The 23,279-nt window shown below is 34.1% G+C and overlaps 2 pseudogenes; both read left to right on the forward strand.

The window, feature by feature from the left end:
* Positions 1-240: 240 nt before the first annotated feature.
* On the forward strand, positions 241-3,205 carry LOC120121109 (annotated as a pseudogene).
* Positions 3,206-4,369: 1,164 nt separating this feature from the next.
* LOC120121059 lies at positions 4,370-6,079 on the forward strand (annotated as a pseudogene).
* Positions 6,080-23,279: the final 17,200 nt, after the last annotated feature.

Genomic DNA, 23,279 nt, shown 5'->3' on the forward strand with positions numbered 1-23,279 from the left:
CCGCGAAAACCCAACATTACAAATATACCTAACGTTGCCGCCAACCCTTTCTCTCCTCTTTCTTTCTCCATAATCTGTGACTTGGCCACTTTCATTCACCTATCCAAATGAAACCATCATGTCAATCCATCCAAACTATCCCTTTCCTTTCCTTCCCATTCTCAGAAAAGCACCTTTCCCCCTTCCTTATCTTCACCCCTTTCCAATATTCTTCATTTCAAACCTTGATTTTATCTCACGAACTCCCTTTCCTGTTTCGACTCTCTTCTCTTCTATTTAAATTTCATAACAAATGATGGATTCACAAAAGATGGAATCTCAAGAGAAAAGGTTACCAGCAGTTCTCCTTTGCTGCCTTGATTTACTCTAATCGGGTGGCGTTGAAAGCCATATTGGAATGTGGCCACGATGAGATTGAGTTGTTTGGTAAGACTGTGGTGCTTGGAGGGTGGGTGAAATCTTCCAGGGAGGTGAAAAGGGAGCCTCTGGCGGTAGCATCAAAGCCACATGCGGTGACCCGTGCCTTCCCGGCTTCTCCGGGGCCTAAAGACGTTAGCTGTGTCGAAATGGTTCAATCTCGAATCCCTTTTTCAGGTCTATCATAGAGTTTTTGGTGGTTCGGTTAGTTCCTCATCCATCCGAGAAAAGTTGGAGCCTTCTATCCCAAACCACCTCCGCCTTCTATATTCTATCTGCAAATTAATGATGGCTCTTGTGTTTCAAGTCTTACGGTACTCTAAAACCCTGAATCGTTTTAAACTGTTCTTATAAATTGATTGATTTCATGCAAATCCTGATAGATATTTGAAAATTTCTCAGGTTGATAGATTCAGACATAGTTCCAGTTTCGGCAAGCCAGGTTCTACCTACTGGAACATGTGTATTAGTTCAAGGTGTGCTGGAAAAACCATCAACGCATGGAAAACAAACAATCGAGCTTAAAGTCGAGAAAGTTCTTTATATCGGGACAGTAGAGTCGGATACATATCCTTTGTCAAGGAAAAAAATACCCCTTGATTCTTTAAGGGATTTTTCTCATATTCGTCCTAGGACAACCACGGTATTCTCTACATACTTTCCTAAAAACTTTACCTTAAAAACTGAACATAACATACTAAGGTTTAAATTGCAGGTGGCATCTGTCTCACGAATTCGCAGTGCCCTCGATATTGCGATCCACACATTCTTCCAGAACCATAGCTTTTACATGTGCAAGTGCCGATAATCACAACGACAGACTCTGAAGGTTTCAGTGAAAAGTTTCAGGTGACAACTCTTTTAGGCAATACAAGCAAGAAGGGGGAGCCAGTAACAGTACTGAAGCCTGACTACAATGAAGATTTCTTTGGTCGCCAGAGTTCTTAACTGTTTCGGGTCGCTTCATTAGAGAGCTATGCTTGTGCTCTTGGGAATGTTTACTCATTCGGACCCAGATTTCGAGCTGAGAAAACAGTGTACCTCAAGCAAGTGGCTGAAATGTGGATTGTTGAGGTCGAAATGGCGTTTACACAATTAAAGGTAATACTTTGAACCTTCTAGGATCAAGCATCTTATGTAAGTAATTCCATGGTCATGTTAGATTAGATTAGATAATTCTGAAGCAAAAGAAAAAAGACATAATATGATAAAGAAGAACGATTTATTAAAATATCGTTGATATCTTTGATTGGAATTTCCAGGACTCCATGAAATGTGCAGAGGACTGTTTCAAATTTCTCTGCAGATGGATACTGGATAACTGTTCACAAGACATGAAGTTTGTTTCAAAAAGAATAGACAAGACTGTGGTTCACCGTCTTGAATATGATATCAAGTTCTTATGAAAAGATTTCCTATAGAGAGGCAGTGGAAATTTTGAGAAAGGTAAGACCTTGACAACATATACTTCCTATCTATGTTACTCTCACTCTTCATCTTTCTTGAAGAATCCGTGTTAGACGACCATAGCCGATACTTAATCATATGAGTTTCGGAGTACGGTCCTCCAAATACTCAAGTCCAAGTAACATAGCTTCCGAACCAACACATCAGACTTATGTTTAGCAACTTAATCTGACAGATTTTTTTCATTCTTCAACACCAGGTAACAGATAGGGCTTTCGAACAAAACTTCGATGGGGCGTCCCTTTAACAGCTGAACATCTAAGGTACGTATAATGTGGCTAACCAAAAAGGCAAAAACTGTCAAATGCAAATATCCTAAAGAATATGAGACTTCCCTCATAAGACGTTTACCATCCATTAACTCTATGGCAGCTACTTGGCTGATGATCACTATAAGAAGCCAGTGATTATTATGATTTTCCGAAAGCAGTTAAGCCATTTTATGTACGCATGAATGATGATGAAAAAACAGTGGCGGCTTTTGATCTTGTTGTACCCAAGGTAAGTCTAAAACTTGAAATAAATATATTGAACAAAGTGGCAGCTTTAGATTGCTATAAAGATAATAAATGGTATGCAGATTGGAAGAGTGATTACAGGCAGCCAAAGTGAAGAGCGCCTTGGCATGCTAACTACAAGGTAATGATGGCCTTTCTTATTCAACTGTAATTTCATTGCACCATTAAGTAGTGATCCTGCTTCAAATGATTTGCCAATAAAATATTGGATTCAAATGAAATGGTTGATAGTGCAAAAGACTAACCTGTTTACATAATTAGTGCTCCCACTTGAGAATTTTTTCTGGATTCAAATCCCGAGCTTTCTAAATGCCACCTGTTAAAGATAACTGCAAGAACCAACTGATGTGAACTTGAAATTAGCCCAGTTATTCTAATAATGATTTTAAATCCATTGGATTTATTCTTGTGGAATGAACTATTCTCAATATATCCTTGTTGATTTGATACAAAAATAATAATTTCCCCTTGTCTGCTATGGTTTTCTGATTTCAGAATCAAGGAATTTGACTTGTCAAGAGATCAATATGAATGGTACCAAGATCTTCGCAGGCATGGAACTGTTAAGCACTCTGGATTCAGCCTAGGGTTCGACCTTATGGTTCTTCTGACCACTGGCCTCACCGATGTCAGAGATGCAATTCCTTTCCACGAAGTCATGGCAAAGCCAACAACTAAGAAAGAGCCTCCATAAAGTTTATAAAAATAGAGAGACCAGGTTTCAACTTGATTGTGTTTCAAATACAGAGGAACATGTATAAAAACATATTCTAAATGCAATACACCTTAATCTTATAGCTAAAAATGCTTTAAACAAACTGCTCAAGGATTACCTGTTCAATAGTACAATGCTTCTCTACAGTAGACTAGCAGCTGAACCTGATAAATCAGCGACAAGTTCTGATAAATGTACATCTATATAACGAAAAAAAGTCCATCACCCAGAGATGACATATTAGTATCTCGTTCAAAATTTAAAATTAAATTTTGAAAAAAATATAAAAGTTTAAGTATTAAAACAGACCAAAATTGATAGTTAAGTACTAAATGCGTTAAATTTTTAACGTGTGAGGTATTAAAATTAAATGAAAATTGAACATTAGGTATGATTTTAAAAGAAATAAAATTTAGATACTAAAACGGATCAAAATTGATGGTTTAAATACTAATCGTGAGTTTACCCTAACTTTTATTACAACATTACAATCAGCTACTATATTTTACACAGAAAATTATAGTCACCATCACCTTTTTATAATTATCATATGTTGAATTTGATTAATGATTATAAACAATCAAATTTAAAATATATTCATTACAATTAAGAATTTTAGTATCATGAACTTAATGTGTCTTCGTACAGACAAATGTTGTTATTTTAAAATTATGTATTCGAATGTTGTATTTATATATATATGTATATTATTGATTAAAAATAATATATAATTATTTCAAAGTGTTATAAAATTTATATTTTGTATATAAATTCCATCAATAATTTAAAACTAATTAGTTTAATTCAAAATGTTGAAAATTGTTCATTATCGTATTTCCAATCATTTTTTTTATAAATAGTTGAAATTATTAATAATATTATTCTTTTTTTCCATCAAATTCATCTATTATTGATTTTTAGTTAATTTTAAAATTTTGACTCGTTATTTAAAATTTATTATTGATAAATAAAAAATTTTAAAAAACTTCAAACAAATAATTTTAAATATATATTTTATAAAATTTAATTATTTAAAAATTTAAATAATAATGGTTAAATTTTTAAATTTTTATTTTTTAAAAAATCATTACTAAACTGATTTAATGGGACGGTGTATGTGAGCATTGCGGACCGCACGCACCGATAGTGGTGATTGAGATGACTTTGAAACGAGAACAATTGGCGCTACTCTGTAACTGAAACACCAGAACACTCCTCTTCTTATATATACACACAAATCCGCCTTAAAGTATCTCCCTTGCTTCTTCATCCTAGGGTTTACAGCAAGAGCCGCATACAGCAAACAGGTAACAATTTTCATTCGATATACTACATGATTTCTATATGGTGATTCATTTCTCGTTTGAATATTTTTATATATTCTAATTGCATATTGACTATTGTTAGATTAATTGATTGCTAGGAAGAAATGGCGGTTCCTTTGCTGTCGAAGAAGATTGTGAAGAAGCGCGTTAAGAAGTTCAAGAGGCCTCAAAGTGACCGCAAGATCTCCGTCAAGGTTATAACAAAACCAACATCTGCTCTTCTTATCTTATAAGTTTTGCCTTTTTAATTTTTAGCTGTAATTTGGTTTTACTGGGTTCATTTACTGTGATTAGCCAAAGTAGGTTGATCTCCCTAGTGAAGAATGCTTTTCTGTTTCCTTTCAAATGCTTTGGAGAACTGAGTTTATATGGAACAAATATATCCGATTGTTTGAATTCATAAATTTAAAGATGATTCGATGAGACAATCTTAGCAGAATTAGCATTATTACAGCTAGACCGCCTGATTCATCAGTTGGTTTAAGAGTATTGCAAACTTCCTTTTTTGTTTCTGCATCATCAGGTCACTATTAAGATCATGAAGATTAGGTGTGGCTTCTTTGGTGTGCATAGTGCAATTGCCGAATCAATAGGTTGTTCTTAGTTTATTGATTTTTGTGGAATAAAATTTGTGTGGAAGCAATCCCTACTGTTCAGTAGTTCACTATTAATATTTGTCTTAGTTCACGCCCCATGAGCTAGCTTCAATATCATTTTACTCAATACTACTTTGTTTTTCTAGTGTTAGATTCATGATGGGTAGAGTTTCTGGATATGTGCTATACAGCTTTTCAATTAGCCAGGAATGTCTATCGGATCCTAGAATTTTTTCTGCTCTAGTTTTTGAGATGCAACTGTGAAGGTTGATTGTTCTTTTTTCATTACTGTTTCGAAGCAAGTCTCTTACTTCAGTATTTCTCCTATTTGGATCTCTGATGTTGCCCTTCTGCTAATATGTCCTGTGGTCTTTAGATGTTTATGCAATTTTTTTATGCATCTTGGCCGCCTGATTTGTCATTTAGGGGGCAAAATTGCACAACATGCCTCTCAATATTGTTAAAAGCTGTTTGCATATTCACAGACAAACTGGAGAAGGCCTAAGGGTATCGACTCCCGTGTTAGGAGAAAGTTCAAGGGATTGCACTTTGATGCCCAACATCGGTTATGGCTCAGACAGGAAGACTCGCCACTATCTTCCCAACGGGTTTAAGAAATTTGTTGTGCACAATGTCAAGAGCTGGAGCTTTCATGATGCACAACAGGTTATAATTCTATAATGTGGTGTTCGACCCCTCAGATTTTGTTGATGAGCATTTTCTAGCTTGTTGCTGATTGTTACTGCATTCTCAGGACATACTGTGCTGAGATAGCTCATGATGTTTCGACGAAGAAGAGGAAGGAAATTGTCGAGCTAGCGGCGCAGTTGGATGTCGTTGTTACCAACAAATTGGCTAGGTGCGCAGCCAGGAGGACGAGTGAAGGTCGGTCCACCGTCATGAATGTTGATTTGCTTTTAATATAATATTTCTTGTTTATGAAAGACGACGCACCTTCGGTTGATGTTTTCAAGTATTATTTTGACTTGAGTTTTAAAACCTAAATTTGGCTAATTAGTGCATGATTAAGATGTTATCAACTTTATCATGTCATTTTACAACTTACAAGTGCAATAAAAAAGGTTAAATTATTTAATATTAAATATTAAACTTAAAAATTGAATGATAAAGTTTAATTAGATATGATTTAAATTAACCGAGTTTAGAAATATATTATTAAATCGAAGAATTAGAAACTAAATTTGTTTCAGTATCAACATAAGTTGGTCAAAGATTACGATATGATATTGAAATCTTTTTCATTTTATGGATAATCGGGCGATTAATTTTTTTATTAATATATATTAAAGGTATACCTTTGACATGAATCACGTGTTTATTGTAAAAGTTATTACTTGGCAGCGTTTTAAATTTCATTTTGATAATTTTAACAATAAATACAAAGAGACTGAAAGAGGCATAGATAAAAAAAACTTATAATATCCTATGTTTTTTTAGTACACGAAGGGAAAGATCTAAAGCTAGTTTATATGTTTCCTCTTCATCAATAGGTTTTCTTTCCATCGGAGGGTCTTCAAGTTGTGGAGTCCGAATGGTAGGTTCCCATCTTTGTCAATCTGTCGGCATCCAGTGGCAGATGCACTAAGCCCTTATAGGGCCAAGTGCATCCCATTATTTTGAAAATATGGTTAAATTTAACTTAATGTGTTAAGTAAAAAAGAAAAAAAATTATAATTTTTACATACCCATTATTTTAACAAAATAAAATTAAAATTTAGACCCGTTCTTATATTCTAGATCCCCATTGTCGGTAACTCTTCGTTCTCTCGAAATATGATCAAAATGATGAAGATTTAACGCATGTGAAGCTTCCATTTGGAGTCGTATAACGATTGCAGCACGCTCATCAGTCTCGATAAATTCAGGGTCGAATATGAACTTGTTTTGACTAACCAAATACATATAATATTCACGCTCTCACTCTTATAGCTATTGCAGCACGCTCTCAGTCTCAGTATTCCTCTGGCTTTTAATATTCACTTTCGTGAAAAATGTGTTTTTGAATGATCATCTCGTACGGACAACAAACTGCCGTGGACAGCGTCGTCGAAGCCAACGTAGCGGCATTGGACGACGCGACTGGATGGACCGTAGCTCCGTTCAGTGAACTGGCGTTCGCCGGGGTTTGACTCGTCGTCCTTAGGTACGGACCGAACACCATTCTTTTGCATGTAACGATTTTTTTCTCCAAGGAGGAAGGGATAACTTCCGGCTCTTCAACTATCTTTTCGCCGAATCGATCATGGCTCTCACGATCTTTTTCAATTCCTCGCTTCCCACGAAAAACTCTAGGACGATACTGCAACAGCCTCGAGTACTAGCTCGTCGGCATCGCGATCTCGAACTCGGACGCAAGATCGAGGTCAACGAAGTATCTGTTCTGCCACGTGGACGATACCGATTGCATTACGTCGATGAACTCGTAGCTCCCGGCCGTTATGCCTCCCGAGGAACTCCATTTCGTCTTGCAGATCGCCGCGTTGTAGCCCGCCTCGCGAAGACAAACCATCACTTGTAAAATCCATGTTGTGAAGAGCAATAGACTTGACGATGATCTCCAACGACGCCGCATCATCAAGGTCTGAATCGACTACATCGGCCGTCGGTGGTGTGACTATCATTACCAGCCTGTTGATCGGCAGCGTCGTGGTCATCTTGGAGGAAACTATGAACGGCAAGGACAGTCATCTCCGACGACGGTGGAAGAGGTGGAGTGTTCGCTTCCGCTGCTGAAATAACCGGCGCCGACGAGTTGAGGACCCTGTCATCGAGCGGGAGAATGACTCGTTTTACTCTTGTATGAAAACTAGCCATTGGAGTTTCGAATGTGACAGTGGTTTTGTCTGTGTTAGTTGGGGTTTTAGGTTCAGAATATATCAAGTGACCAGTTTAAAGATAAAATAACTTCAGTTGCTAAAAAACACATATAATATACGATTTTAATTAATTTTTTTCGGATTTGTCAAAATGACCAACAAAATCGCAATGCGATCGCTAATTCGCAACACGATCTCCATTATCGCAAATCAGTTTCCAGATTATACGATTTTAATTAATTTTTTCGGATTTGTCAAAATGACCAACAAAATCGCAATGCGATCGCTAATTCGCAACACGATCTCCATTATCGCAAATCAGTTTCCAGATTCGCAACGCGATTATTACTATCGCAATGCGATTTTCCAATTTCGCGTTGCGATTTTCCCAATTCGCAATGCGAATAAGTAAATCGCAATGCGAATTTGGAAAATCGCAATGCGATACTGACTATTGCAATGTAATTTTCTTAATTCGCATTGCGATTTACGTATTCGCGTTGCGATTTTCATAATTCGCAATGCGAATACGTAAATCGCAACGCGATTAAGTAAATCGCAATGCGAATTAGGAAAATCGCAATGCGAATACGTAAATCGCAATACGAATCTGACTATCGTAATGCGATTTACATAGCGCCATTCGTATTAATGCGTTTTTTTTTTCAAATTCCAAACACGAATTTTTTCTTAATATATCGGAAACTGAACCGTCCACAGTAATCGCAACTCATAACCTCAAACCTAAAATCACACACTCAGTCTCATCTCCATCTCTCACTCTCTACGGCGAAATCCGTCCCCATCTCCGAAGATTTACGTCCCTATCGCCGGCGAAATCCCTCACAACCATTCACGGTCAGAAATCTCTCACAATCATTCAGAAATGGAAAATCAACCTCCGAGTGTTAGTTTTTTTAATTATTTTTATTTTGAAATTTTTGCATTATTTTATGTTTTTCATATTGAAATTGATGATAAGTTTACTGGTAATTTCAATAATAGATTAACCATTTCACTTAGATTTCTTATTAAATTCATTCGATTGCTGCCAATATTGCTAAACTGTTTAGTATTTAACCATGTGAAGTTAGTATTTGTCTTTGTTTTGTCTTTTGGTTGAAGTAATGCAGAAGAAGAATAGTTTCGAGAATGAAAATCGCAACGCGGAAATGACTATCGCAACGAGAGAATCACAAAGCGAAATGAAAATCGCAACGCGAAACCAAAATCGCATTGCGATTTTCATTTCGCGTTGCGATTCTCTCGTTGCGATTTTCATTTCGCGTTGCGATAGTCATTTCCGCGTTGCGATTTCATTTCAACCAAAGACAAAACAGTGTTGCAAATTTTAGTTTCAAGAATAAACTACTATTTATGTTTATTGTTTTTGGTATATCTTCACTGTGTAGTTTTTGGATATCTAACTTGGTATGTTTATTGTTTTTGTAGAAATTTTTTCGGCTTCATTGACATTAAGGAATAAAGTTAGCCTAGACACTACCATCTTCGAAGCTTCACCTGCACAAAGAAAAATTGTTGAGGAAACCTGCTTTGGGCCATGGCTGAGAGTACAGCATCCGGGTGGAGATGCTAATTTGACCCATTTGTGGCTTCAGACCATGACTAGCGATCTACCCGACAGTATACAACGTGGTGAGGAAGAGATATGGTTTCATTTTCCACCGGCATATACTTGTTTTGGGCGGAAGGAGTTCTGTTTAATCACTGGTCTACGATTCGGACACGATGATGTAGGTCGGTACACTCGTCATATCACCCGCCCATCATGGTTATCCAGGATTTTTCCTGATGAGTCAATAGAGAAGCCGAACTTACACGTCGACGACATGAAGAAATTGTTTAATAAGAAAGATGGTTTTACTCGGATGAATGACGTCGATGTTGTCCGAGTATGCCTTCTACTACTTTTGTATGCCGGCGTTTTAGGCAGAGAGGCCAGACAACCTATTCCTTAGGAGCTAATATTATTGGTAGAGGACCTAAATGCATGGAATCTGTTTCCGTGGGGTTCGTATATATGGAAAGCTACCTGGACTAAGTTGTCGTCTGCCTTTGATGACCGCAAAAGTTTGCGGGGCAATGGGTCGAAATACACTTTGTCAGCTTTGTTTGGGCCTTTAAGATAAGAATTTCTATATAATGTTTTCAAAATTATAATTAATTATTTAACAATTACTAATGTTTGTTATTATATTGTTTGTAGATTTGAATATTCGATGCTTTCCCCAGCATGCGGATATATGTATTAAAACCTCAAATGATATTCCTAGGGCTATTTCCTGGAAGAGGAAACGTCTGTTGGATTGGGAAGACTTAATACCATATGCGACATAAATAATGTAAGTTAACACAAATACTATCATATAATAAACAAGTTATTAATAGTAGACGTTTAACTTTGTTGAGTTTTTATATTTTTAGGAGGCCAACACTCCATTAATGAGACTGACACCCACGGAGGCTGAGCTTGCCACTGATTGTGGCAAGCTAGTCACGTTTTCTTGATGGCACGAATGATGCAGCCTCCACTTCCTCCATTTCGAGAGCCATCACCTCACCCAGAGCCATCACCTGATCGACCGACTATACACCTCTACAACGAGAGCCATCACCTATCCCGTCACATCATCGAGCTCTCTCCACCATCACCTCATGATAGGCGACCGACAAAGATGCCACGACTTCTATCTCCCTGTTCTCCACCTCCACCTCCACGGGATGAGTCAAGGGAGTTACGTGATGAGGTCAATGCATTGCGTGAGGAGATCGGTACTCTACGCGATAACGATGGTGCATGGCGTGTGGAGGTGTCTACTTTACGTGGTGAGGTTGCGCTACGTGAGATGGTAGTATCGTTGCAGAATGAGGTTCATACTCTACGCACGAGGTAAGTTTAAGATTTTCATATTTAACTTGATGAAAATTTACTCGTAATTTCACTTAGATTAACCATTTCACTTAGATTGTTTAGTAAATTTATTCGGTTGCTGCCATACTGCTAAACTATTTATTAACACTGGAAGTTAGTATTTGTCTTTTGTTTTGTCTTTTGGTTGAAGTAAATTATTCGGTTGCTGCCAATTATGCTAAACTGTGTATTCTTTAACACTGTGAAGTTAGTATTTGAAGTAAATTTGTTCGGTTGCTGCCAATTCTGCTAAACTGTGTATTCTTTAACACTGTGAAGTTAGTATTTGTCTTTGTTTTGTCTTTTGGTTGAAAGTAAATTTGTTCGTTTGCTGCCAATTGAAACTATTCTTCTTCTGCAAATTGAAACTTGAATGAATTGCATTACTTCAACCAATAGACAAAGACAAATACTAAGTTGACAGTGTTGCAAGTTTGAAACATATTTGCCTTTGTTATCTGATGCATTTGTGAACTATGATAGAAAATGACTTGGGTGAATTCAATGCAAGTTTGAAACATATTTGTCTTTGTTTTCACTGTTTAAATATCATGTCTGTTTATTTACTGATATTTGTATTTAATTATTTAGCGGACCGATAAGGTGGATGCTTTACGTCGAGTTTTTCTTGCACGACAGAGTTCACGCATCAGACGGTGTGCACGTGCTATTAAGTCTCCGTACACCCCAATAGTGCGAAGACACCGTAAGAAGAAGCCCGACTCACCTGTCATCCCTCAAGAGTCCACTCCTATCGTTGAAGAGGCCCATATCATGAAGAGGTCCCTCCCACCATTCAAGAGCCCTATTCACATGGCGTATATGTAGGATTCTTGATAAAACCCTCTGACGTGCCGGACATGATGGATTAAAGTTGGCTCTCGTATGAGTTACCGGCCAGTACCATACCGGTATCTGAAGTTGAGATGAGACAACTACCAGACACAATTCTGGATAACACCCTTTGGGCTAAGACCGCAGTTGATTTTTATCTACATGAGCGGAGCCAGGGGTGTTTCACTGACATATGCAAGCTCAACGATGATATCTATTTGTTGCTTGATCGTCTTGGTGGGGCGTATTATTAGGGGTCGAAGACAATGGCTATTTCGATGGAGGGTAAGTCTTATATTTTTCTTATATTTTAATTTGATTTTTTTTTAAATTTATGTAAGTTACTAATATATGTCTTTTTTTGTAAAACAGCATATCGATGCGTGGGTGTCACGTCTTCTAATAATTAGGAAACTTAAGGAAAATAAAGAAATACCGATATACAATTATGCCGACGTCTTTTAATGCCGTTCACTTGAAGAATCAACGAGATGAATCATTTGTGTTGGGCAATGGACAAGCTAAACTTTATCCTGCATGGTGGGAGGTTGATAAAGTTAGTATTTATTTTAGATTGAGTTTAAAGGTATTCATAAATAAGTGTGCAATAAATGAATTATTACTTATGATTGCAGGTGTTTATCCCTGTTTTAACGTAAACATTGGCTTCTCGTCGAGCTTCAGCTCCCATCCCTTAAGGCAATAGTATGACAGCATGATAAATTACATATCATGGCTGATTTAAGAGATTCTCTCATTTGGAAATTCTTGGATGCGATAAATTATTGGACTCGTTCTGGAAACAAGAAGCCAAAGAAGCTCAATATTACAGTTAGCAGAGACGAGACCGCACCACAACAAACGAAAGGACCCAGGGGGGATTGTGGTCCTCTCGTATGCTTGGCGTTGGAGCGTTTGATCACATGAAGTATAAAGTATCTACCTCCCACCGATAGAGATAGAGCTGCAGTAGGCTTGTGGTTTCGGCATTATATGGCTAGATCGATATATACGAGACGCTGCCTACCTGCATCCGCGTTATAAAAATGTCCATAAACAATTGGTAAGTTTATAGGCTTGTGGTTTGAAAATGTTTGGTTAAGTACCTAGAATTCAATAATTTGCTGTTTGTAGGTTTTAGATGTGTAGAAAGTGTTGTTTGAGAAAATGTTTGGTTTATGCAAGTTAATCTCAGAAGTGAGCTGCGTGAAAATGATGTATGGCTGCAAAAGTTGATTCAATAGTAGATGAGGAAATAAGAATTATTGCTTATTTTTTTATTGTTTAATTGATTTGTAAAAGATGATTTGTAAAAGTTGATTTGTTTAATTGATGTGAACATAAATCTTATTTGTGCTTGTTTAATTGATTGAAATGTAATGGTTGATTTTGTTGATTTCAATCTGCATTATGTTGAAGGCAAAAATGACTATCGCAATGCGAAATGAAAATCGCAACGCGAAATGAAAATCGCAACGACAAAATCGCAATGCGATTTTAATTTCGCTTTGCGATTCCCTCGTTGCGATTTTCATTTCGCATTGCGATTCTCTCGTTGCGATTTTCATTTCGTATTGCGATTCTCTCGTTGCGATTTTCATTTCGCATTGCGATAGTCATTTCCGCGTTGCGATAGACATTAAGATGATTGCGAACGTCATTTCCGTGTTGCGATAGTCAAATGATTGCCTAATAAGTGATAACAACTGAACAGATCATAGCAATTTTCAAACTCAAGTTACTAATACATGTCTAACTGAAAATGTTAAAAGTTCACACATAAAATCTACATAATACAACGTTTGCATTTAAAAATCACCTAAGTTAACAGTCCCAAAAGGTGAAGCCAGTTGTGATTGGGATTTTAAAGATGATTGCGATTTTGATTGCCTTTTTCTTGACACCATATGAGCTTTGGATTTTGATGAGGATCCATATTTTGGTAGAGGAAAAGATGATTGTGATGGCACTGGTAATCCACATGTCAACCTTGTATGACCACTTTCCTTGCACCGACTACATGTCGATCTCTTCTTATCTTCACCCTTAGACGGTATACGATCGTGACTTTTTGGTCGGCCAGGTAGCCTTTTGTCCATGGCTGGTGGCAAAACTGTTTGTAAGTCATCTGGTATGTCTCACTCAGAAGGATGTGGAATAGGGTAGACAATCTCGCCATAAGTCTGTCGATATACTTCTGTAGTAGCAATCCATAGCGTATGCGCTTGAATCATCTTGGTTTAGATGAAGAGAAACTTTATAACATGGCCACACGGATAACCAGATGTTTGCCATTTCATACAACTACACGTCTTTGCATTTAGATCGACAGCCCATTTAAGTATTATCCAGTACTTCAAACAAGTGTTTGAACATGGTTCAACTCTCCATGACGTTGACTTCACAACACGTTTCGTTATCTTTTTTTCTGTCCATGGTGTAACACGATGTTCCAATGTTCCTGTAAATTTAAATAAATAATACTTAGTAAAATATATGATAAGTTACGAATTTAAAGAAATAATACCTGCATGGTTTCTTTTCTTGTAGTACCACTGTTGAATAGAGGCTCGAAAAAACTCCATTAACATAGTAATGGGTAATTTCCGGGAATGACGACTTAGAGCGTTGATTGATTCTGCACTATTAGACGTCATGAAACCATATCTTGCTCCAAGTTGATGTACTCTTGACCATCTTTCAAACCCGACATCTTCTAGTGTTTGAGCACATTGAGGCAAAACACGTCTTAAACAGTTTATATGCTTATTAAAATCCACTTCCCGATAAGCTTTTACAGCCTTCCAGTATGTCAATTTGTGATTTTTTATACCAGCAGACCTTGATTTTAGATTTCTATACAAATGAACACCACAAAGTCCATGAAAAGCATCTGGGAAACACCTTCTAACAACGTTGTCAATTGAGTTTGCCCTATCGGATATGATTGTCAGATTGCTAATAGGACCTATGCAATCCCTAAGATACCCCATAAACCATATCCATGAATAAGAGGTTTCAGATTTGCCAACCCCGTAAGCTATTGGCAATATCCCATTGTTAGCATCCATGGCTACTGCTAATAAGTTTACTCCAAGGTATCGACCTTTCAAATGTGCTCCATCAACTATAATAACTGGGCGCATGCAAGTAATAAACGAACGAATCTACAAAATAATATACACAAGAAATATAATCATTTAAATGCGAAATGCATGTAACTAACAAAAATGAGTCAACATAATTATATTGATTTACTAACCGCATCACCAATGGCGATAAACAGTAACTCAAAGCGTCCATCTCTATCTGTTTTGATATGAGTTACCGACCCAGGATTTTTCAGCTTTAAATTGTGACAATAAGCCGGCAGTTAGGCAAACGATGCTTCTGGCGACCCCCTCAACAATTCCAAGGCATAACATTTGGCTCTCCAAGCTTAAGAATATGATATACTAATCTTGAACCGAGCATTCATGTCAGTCATAATTTCATGTCCCCGATATACCCTGCCATTCAAAAATATTAACTCAGCCAGAAAACCACCCAACACCTTTTTGTTTGCCTGTCTATGGTGAGGAAAAACTTGGGTTCTTGAACATGTATGTTTATCAATAAAAGTCCTAACTTGAAACATTTCGCAATCTTTTATCCTCTTTGCAATCATACGCCACGTACAGTTTTTGTCAATCATACACCTTGTTTCGAAACGATCTTTGCTTGATTTGTTAACTTTTAGTTGATAGCCATCTTCCACACATTTCCTATACAAAGCTATCTTCAAGTCTTCCTTTGTATCAAAACAATCATCTTTCTTGATACGAATAACTTTTGTGTAACAATCAACTGCTTTCTTTACCAACTCTTCTTCTGGTAGCTGAAGTAATTCTGGCATATTCTAGTTATACTCTCGTGGCATTTTCTTTTCTTCGGGAACTTTTTCTTTTTCTTCTTCAGGATTATATGAATTACATAATGGATGTTCAACATGTTCATTCACAGTCGTAACTTCCTCCTCATTATCATCAACAACATCTTCCTCGGCAACGGGTGTTTCATCATCAAAATTTGGTATTGACCAATATCAAAATCATTACACGCAGGGTCTGTTTCTTCTTCTGAAACATCATCAAAATCCGAGTATTGACCATATCAAAGTCCGGGTATTGACCAAGATCAAATTTCGAATACTGACTAGTACTCACAATTTTTTCTCTTGGCTCATCATCGTCTAATTGGTCAATACGAAACCGGAATTTGGTGCTGAAATTTGATTGGGATTTGGATTAGATAAAGGTTGTGGGTTTTTGAGAAAAACTTAGTTTGATTACTACCCGCTACTGACCCAACAATACTACTTCTAGTTCAACAACATACAATGTAACATCATCACTTGAAACACTAATGTAAGCAATGAATCGTTCAACATCTTCATTGTCGGTTAACAAATAAACTTTACCATTTCTCTGATAAGATAGCCTAAATCCACTTAGGGGCCCTAAATTCAATTTCTTTGAAACACGTAACATTAGAGTTTCATAAGTTAACTTTTTTAATGACAGTTTTAGTTGAAGATTCATGGGTAAAGGCATATATTGTAAAACACCATGAACATTCTCCCATGACCCTCCAAAACACAAATCTATCCAAACATGATCAACATTAGATGATTTCATGGTTGTAAATTAATTTACTAAACAAACGAGCTGCGAAACTAAGACCTGTTGTCGGATGGGGAAGGATGTCGTTGGATATAGGCACGGATGTCGTCGGAGAGAGTGATAGATGGAGATGGAATGAGTTGCGATTTAGGGATTTAGGTTATGAGTTGTTGCTGCTGCGTAGATATATACACACAAAATTTGTGTTGTGAAACTAAAACCTGTTGCGAACTTTGAAAATCGCATTGCGATTCTGTATTACCTCGTTGCGATAGTCAGAATCTCGTTACGAAAGTCAGAATCGCGTTGTGAAAGTCAGAATCGCGTTGCGAAAGTCAGTATCACGTTGCGATTTTGTATTATCGCGTTGCGATAGTCAGTATCGCATTGCGATTTTCCAAATTCGCATTGCGATTTACTTATTCGCATTGCGAAATTGGAAAATCGCATTGCGATAGTAATAATCGCATTGCGAATCTGGAAACTGATTTGTGATAATGGAGATCGCGTTGCGAATTAGCGATCGCATTGCGATTTTGTTGGTCATTTTGGTAAATCCGGAAAAAGTTGGTTAAAATCGTATATTATATAGGATTTTTGGTCACTGAGGTTATTTTCTCCCAGCTTAAATTATAGTAGTTAGTATTTGGGGGATTAAAAGTGGAATATTCCCATGTAGATGCGGCCTTTAAGGTCTACAGATTGCCGCATATCCAACGTTGCATTTGGTTTATTCGGTTAAGAGCAGAAGTTATTTGATTTGATTCCAATTGTTGGATGTACTATTATTAGGTATAAGTTATTTTTATTTTATTTTTTCAAACCAACACTATACTTAGGATGTAAATGAACACAACGAACACGAACATGAACAAAAAAATGTATGTTCATTTAATAAAAGAACGAACACGAACATAGGTGTGTTTGGTTCGTTTATGTTCACGAACAAACTCGTTTATAAACTCGTTTATGAGCTTGTTTATGAGTTCGTTTATCAATTCGTTCATTTATGTCCATGAACAAACTCGTTTATCTGATTCTCCTTTTCCTTTTATTCTTTTACGTTTTAAATAGTGGTGAAGATAATGATTAAATAGAACATATGATAAAAATTGTATTTTAAACTATGAATTTTAAAGAGTTTAAGCATCAGTGCGTAATTTTATCATTTTTCTTTAGCTTGCAAATAAAATTAAAAATCGAATATATAAACAAACATTAAAACAACGCTAAATGAACATATAAATGAATATGTTCATGAACATTAAATGAACATGTTCGTGAACAATAAATAAACGAATACAAACACCTTCAAAAATAAATAAACGAACATGAACACGATATTGAAAATTTAAATGAACATGAACACCTTCAAAAATAAATAAACGAACACGAACATAACCTTATTCGTTCAAATTCGGTTCATTTACACCCTTAACTATACTCCAATAAACAAACTCCTCATCTTTGATGATTTTATTCCTCCTACCATTGTGCAACCATACTAAATAAAATTAACTGTTATTTTTATTCTTTAAATATGTTTCTTTGTTATTTTATAATATTTTATTTTAAATATTTATATTTATTGTATTGATTGTGAATAAATCATGCTGATGAGGATTGGTAAATGGGTTAAGATTTAGGAATTTAAATTTGAATCCTATCACTGTTACTTTTTGCGAACAATCTATAAATTCTTATATAAATCTCTATTAGATTTTATGTATGTCATGACCCTAAATTGGCTACCCGACCTAAACTTTATTATACAAAAAAAAATGTTGCACGGTTGTCATGTGTTATTAAATTATATTAAAGAATAAATGTTGAAAATCACGTGTGACAGTCATACAATCTCATTTGTTGATTTTTTTTTCAATGTCATTGTATGAAATGCTAATCTTTTTATATTTAATTGAATGTCTATGGCTATAGATATAATATTAATTTTTTGTGGTAAACTATATAAATGGTCACCAAATTTTTAGAGTACGACTGTATTCGTAGGCTCCCTCTAACCATCCTGTGCTTAAATATTTCGAAGCTGTCGGGGCTGCCAAAAACGCTGACGACCGATTATATATATATTACAAAGAAACAAAATTAACATACAAGGATAGAATAGAATCCTCAGCAATCTTCAAACGAATTTGAATTCTCTTAACCTCTTTCTTATTTTTTTAATTGATTATCTTCATAGATTTCAATCTGAGGGTTTTATTTAATATTATTTTCGTAGGAATTTTCCTCAACGTGACTAATTGATCAGAAAATTGATCCTCACCAAATTGAAATTTAATAATCTCATTAGGAAATTTTGGTGGACCATCAGCAGATGGCTTTACATTATCTTCAAAATTAACATCAAGCTTTATTTTATCACAACGTTGCAATGGAGGAGCAGAATACTCGAGATAAATATTTATAAATGGAGAGTTACACACTTTTCTACTAGGTCTATCAATTTTCTCCTTCAAGGTTTAGTCGTGTGATTCACTAGATAACATTCATCCTTCAATGGACCTCAATATTGATATCTTCTGAATTCATATCGAGATGTTTTGTACGCTCCATTTTTGCTTGTTTTGAAGGAGTCAAATTAAGATTCATTAACTAGTCCAAATAGTTATAAAATTCAAGTTAAAATTTATTTGATCAAAATCAATTCTAAATCAAAAGAAATGATAAAAATGAATATCCAGTTAAAATTAAACATTGAAATTAAAATTAATGATCAATATCAAAATTTGCGTATCAAAATTAATATTATCTGATTCAAATAATTACAATTAATATGAAGTAAAATAAAGTATAAAATTGTTAAGATGAATGATAACAATTAATATCAAATGCTATGAAATTAGAACTAATAAAAATTAATGAATAAATAACGTAAAAATATTGTTAATTAAAATCAAACAGTAAATTCGAAATTAATTATCAAACTAAAAAAAGACAGAGTATAGAAGATTTAAAACCTAGAAGTTTAAAATCTAAATATTGAAAAGTTTTGAGGTTTACATGCAATTTGGCCATTTAAATTAAATCAAAAGTACGGGAGGATTCATGTAGTTTAACTCTTCGAAATTATAACGCTGAAAACTATGGGGTTTTCACGCAATTTAACCCTTCCAAATATATCACAAATAAATGGAGTTTGTAATGTAATTTTACCGTTAAAAAAATTCAGCCTAATCTAGTGCAAAACAGATAAGAGGATGGAGACAACCACCGACTTGCACGCGAACGGAAAAGAAAAAACAAGGGACGGCGGGCGGCCGAAGATCTCCTTCGGGACGGTCACTGCTGGGCGACGCGAAACTCCGCTATGGTCACCGGCGGTCAAAAAAAAGGAATAAATCGTAAATAGAGACAATCAATTTTGTTTTTTTTTAAAGATTATGCAATAATCTTTTTAAATTCAAATTTCAAAAATTAAATACAATATACTCTCGTTATAACAATTATCTTTATTTATGTTATTTAGTAGTTTTATTTGATTAAATATCTATTATAGAATAATAAATTATATTGTGAATAAAACATGTTGATTATTAATAAAATAAGCAAAGAACGATATTTCTAATAGCTTCTTAATTTTTCTTCCATAGTTCCATCATAATATCAAATATGAATCGTATATCACTGAATGCAGATAAGGTAGAGATGAATATGGGCATGAGAATGTAATAAATTAAGGTTTGAAAAATGTTGGCAAACCAGAGGAATTAAATGAGTAATGAATTTGCAGAATCAGAGTAGGGTTCTGGATCTGATTGGACGGCGGGGATTTTGCCTGCTCGCCCATGCATTACAGACACGTAAGCTTGATTTCTTTGACCACTGTTCAATCTTCAAAACCCTAACCCTACATGAATCATTTCCTAGACATATGAATTTAATGTTCAGTTTCCATTTCGTCACGTTCTTTTTTCAGTTGTTTCTCCTCGATTGAAATATCACGAATTAAACGATTTTAATAATTAAAAAATTATTATTATATTTTAAGATTTTAAAAAATCCTATTCATCACCGTTGAAAGTAAACATGGAGAAATTAATAAATTTTAGGTATATTTGAGGAAGGAGTGGAGATCAGCTTATATATATATATATATACATTGCAGGGATATAAATGATATGGCAGAGTTCATATTATTTCCCAGTCAAAGGTGAGTTATTCGTTTACCAAAGAGCATTAACGAGAGCACCGCGGCAGATGACGGGGGTTGGCGAAATTCCAACGTCAAATTCAACCCTAAAAGATTAAATAAAAACAAAGGTTAAACCACATACAAATATAAAAAAAAACGTATCACAAAGATAAAATTATAAAAATTTAAAATAAAAAAAATGCAATATAAGAAATATCATTAATAGTGATATTTGTTTGTATACATTATTTAGTTTTTAATTCTCTCATTATATGGTGATATTTCATTTCTTAGTGACTAATTTGTGTACTTTATTACTTATAAATAAAATAATTTATTAATTTATTATAATATATCCTAATTTTATGAAACTCTCCTTATAATTTTATAGTATTTTATACCTAAAATTTAAATTTCGAAACAAATAAATAAATAAACAAAATTTTACATAAAATGATTGATCCATAGAAACATCAACGTCCGTCGAAAAGTTTGAATAGTTAGAAGCTGCAGCAGCTCCTCTTATGATTATATTTTTAATAGTAAAACTGATCAAATCGAATATATATATATATATATATATATATATATATATAATTTAGAGTTGTCCTTGAATTTAAGAAATAAGATTCTTATAATATGCTGTCCAAACCCCACGACAAAAGCAGCTAATAATTCGGGAGTGGTTACAAGAAGCAGGCAAAATCAGTAGTTTTTGTTTTATTTTTAATTTAGAAAATGAAATTTGGATGTAGCCGACAAGATCCATCTCCTTAATAAGCCAAAAACGCTGCGTCTTCCGACATTCAACAAGGATGTAAAAAAATAAAAATAATGAATCATATTCCCTCTGTCTGCCTGGCTTTTTTTTTATCCTCCTCTTTCTAATGATTAAACCTCAAAGCTTCCGAGATCTTTCGTCTGGGAATCGTAATGGTGATATAGTATGAGTTAAAAAATAATTTAAGTGATCGATGCGCTAATGCATTCATTAGTTTGTATTAGGGTATGATTAACTTACGATTTACAACTCAAAATGGTTGAATAATTGAGTTCAGGTGGCTCATGCCGTCGTCCTTTCTTTGAACACAGACATGAGGGTTGCAATGAGTTCGTTTTGTTACTTAAATGGTTAAATTTAAGTACTTTTTATGTTAATTATATAAATGATTATGATCGGAGTTAGGATTGGGTTATGAGAGGATAAATTATTTAACTTTAAAATACTAAAAAGTAACAAACTCATAAAGATTAAGAGTTTACTTTTACTAATTTCAATTTAAAGGTCTAAAAAATAATTAAACCGGATAAGTTTGGGACCAAAGTTTAATTCTATCAATTTTAAACATGGGCTCGTCCATGTAAATGATTCTCGTACAAAATTACATCAGGGTAAAAGAAAATGAGAAATTGTCACAATTTTTTTAAAAAAAAGTTTATGAGTTATTGTTTTTCTCTTAAATGTTTTAATTTTTTCGTTTACAGTTTTAAAATTATAAAAATCATATTTATAAAGTATAAATAACTTTTTAAAATAATCTAGATTTATTCCTAAAATATATATGTTTATAATTTTTATTTATTTATTGATAACTTATATACATCAACAAGCATAATTAGTTGAAACTTAATTTCATATAATAAAATAAATTATTAGTAAAATAACTGTCAAAAATAAAAGTACTAACATTGACTATTAAAACTAATGATGAAAATAATAATAATAAAAGAAAAATTTTAATTATTGCACCGTGATAGAATTTATTTCCTTAGAATCAATTTTCTTTGGATTAGTGTAATTTTAAAAGTGAATGTTACCTCTCAAAAGGCAATACAATCTTTCAAATATCCTTGTCAAAGTAGAGAAATACACGATTTGAAAAGTGCTCTATTCGACCTATAAATAAAGATCTAAGAAACTATATTTTTTTTGTTAAGAGGGTTTATGCAATTGATTTAGATTTAAGAATTTAAATTTATAAGATCAAGTTCAAATCTTATCACTGTTACTCTTAATAGATAATTTGTAAATTTTTATGTAAACCCTAAGGTATTAGATATGTTCTAATCTTGGACGTAGAAACTACTCCTCACCTAATAAACTTTTCCAAAAAAAAAACCTATAACTTCTTTTTGTTGACAATTTCATTAAGTGATTATAATTTATATTTAATGCCACATATCATTTAAATTGAAGTTTATTTTTATAGAGATTAAATAATATATCATTTGGTTCATTTACATTACAATATATGTTTAAAGATAAATCTTAACCTCTTAACATTAAACGCTCATACACATTACATCTAGGATGCTCGAACCTAAGTTCTTAAGGAATAATAACAATTCTTTTATAAAATAAAATAAAATAAAATAAATTATATGAATAATTATTTAATTATGTAAATATACTTTTTTCTAATTATTGAAGTCTTAAAATTTATAAAATAATAATTTTATTTACCAAATTATTATAAATTAATTAAATTATTAGAAAATGATCCTTAAATTTATCATTATTTTGTAATATAAATGGTTATATAAATATTATAAGTTTATTGCCCAAAAGGATTAAATCAACATAATTTGATGATCATTTACCGTAAAATATATATGATTGTTTTTTTTATTTTAAAAAAATAATATTTCAGTTAGATCTATATAAGTGCATTGAAGCCCAACTTAAGCCTTCCCATTTGTTTGCCTTATTCTCTCGTATTTTCTTGAGCATTTTCCTTGTATCCCTTGGAATCACCTTTTGCTTCTATAGAAAATTCAATCATTTCCTGGAAAATACAGAACCCAAACTTAAATACCAAAC

Source organism: Hibiscus syriacus, unplaced genomic scaffold (assembly GCF_006381635.1).
Source record: "Hibiscus syriacus cultivar Baekdansim isolate YM2019G1 unplaced genomic scaffold, ASM638163v2 tig00110356_pilon, whole genome shotgun sequence".
In the NCBI taxonomy this organism is placed as follows: domain Eukaryota; kingdom Viridiplantae; phylum Streptophyta; class Magnoliopsida; order Malvales; family Malvaceae; genus Hibiscus; species Hibiscus syriacus.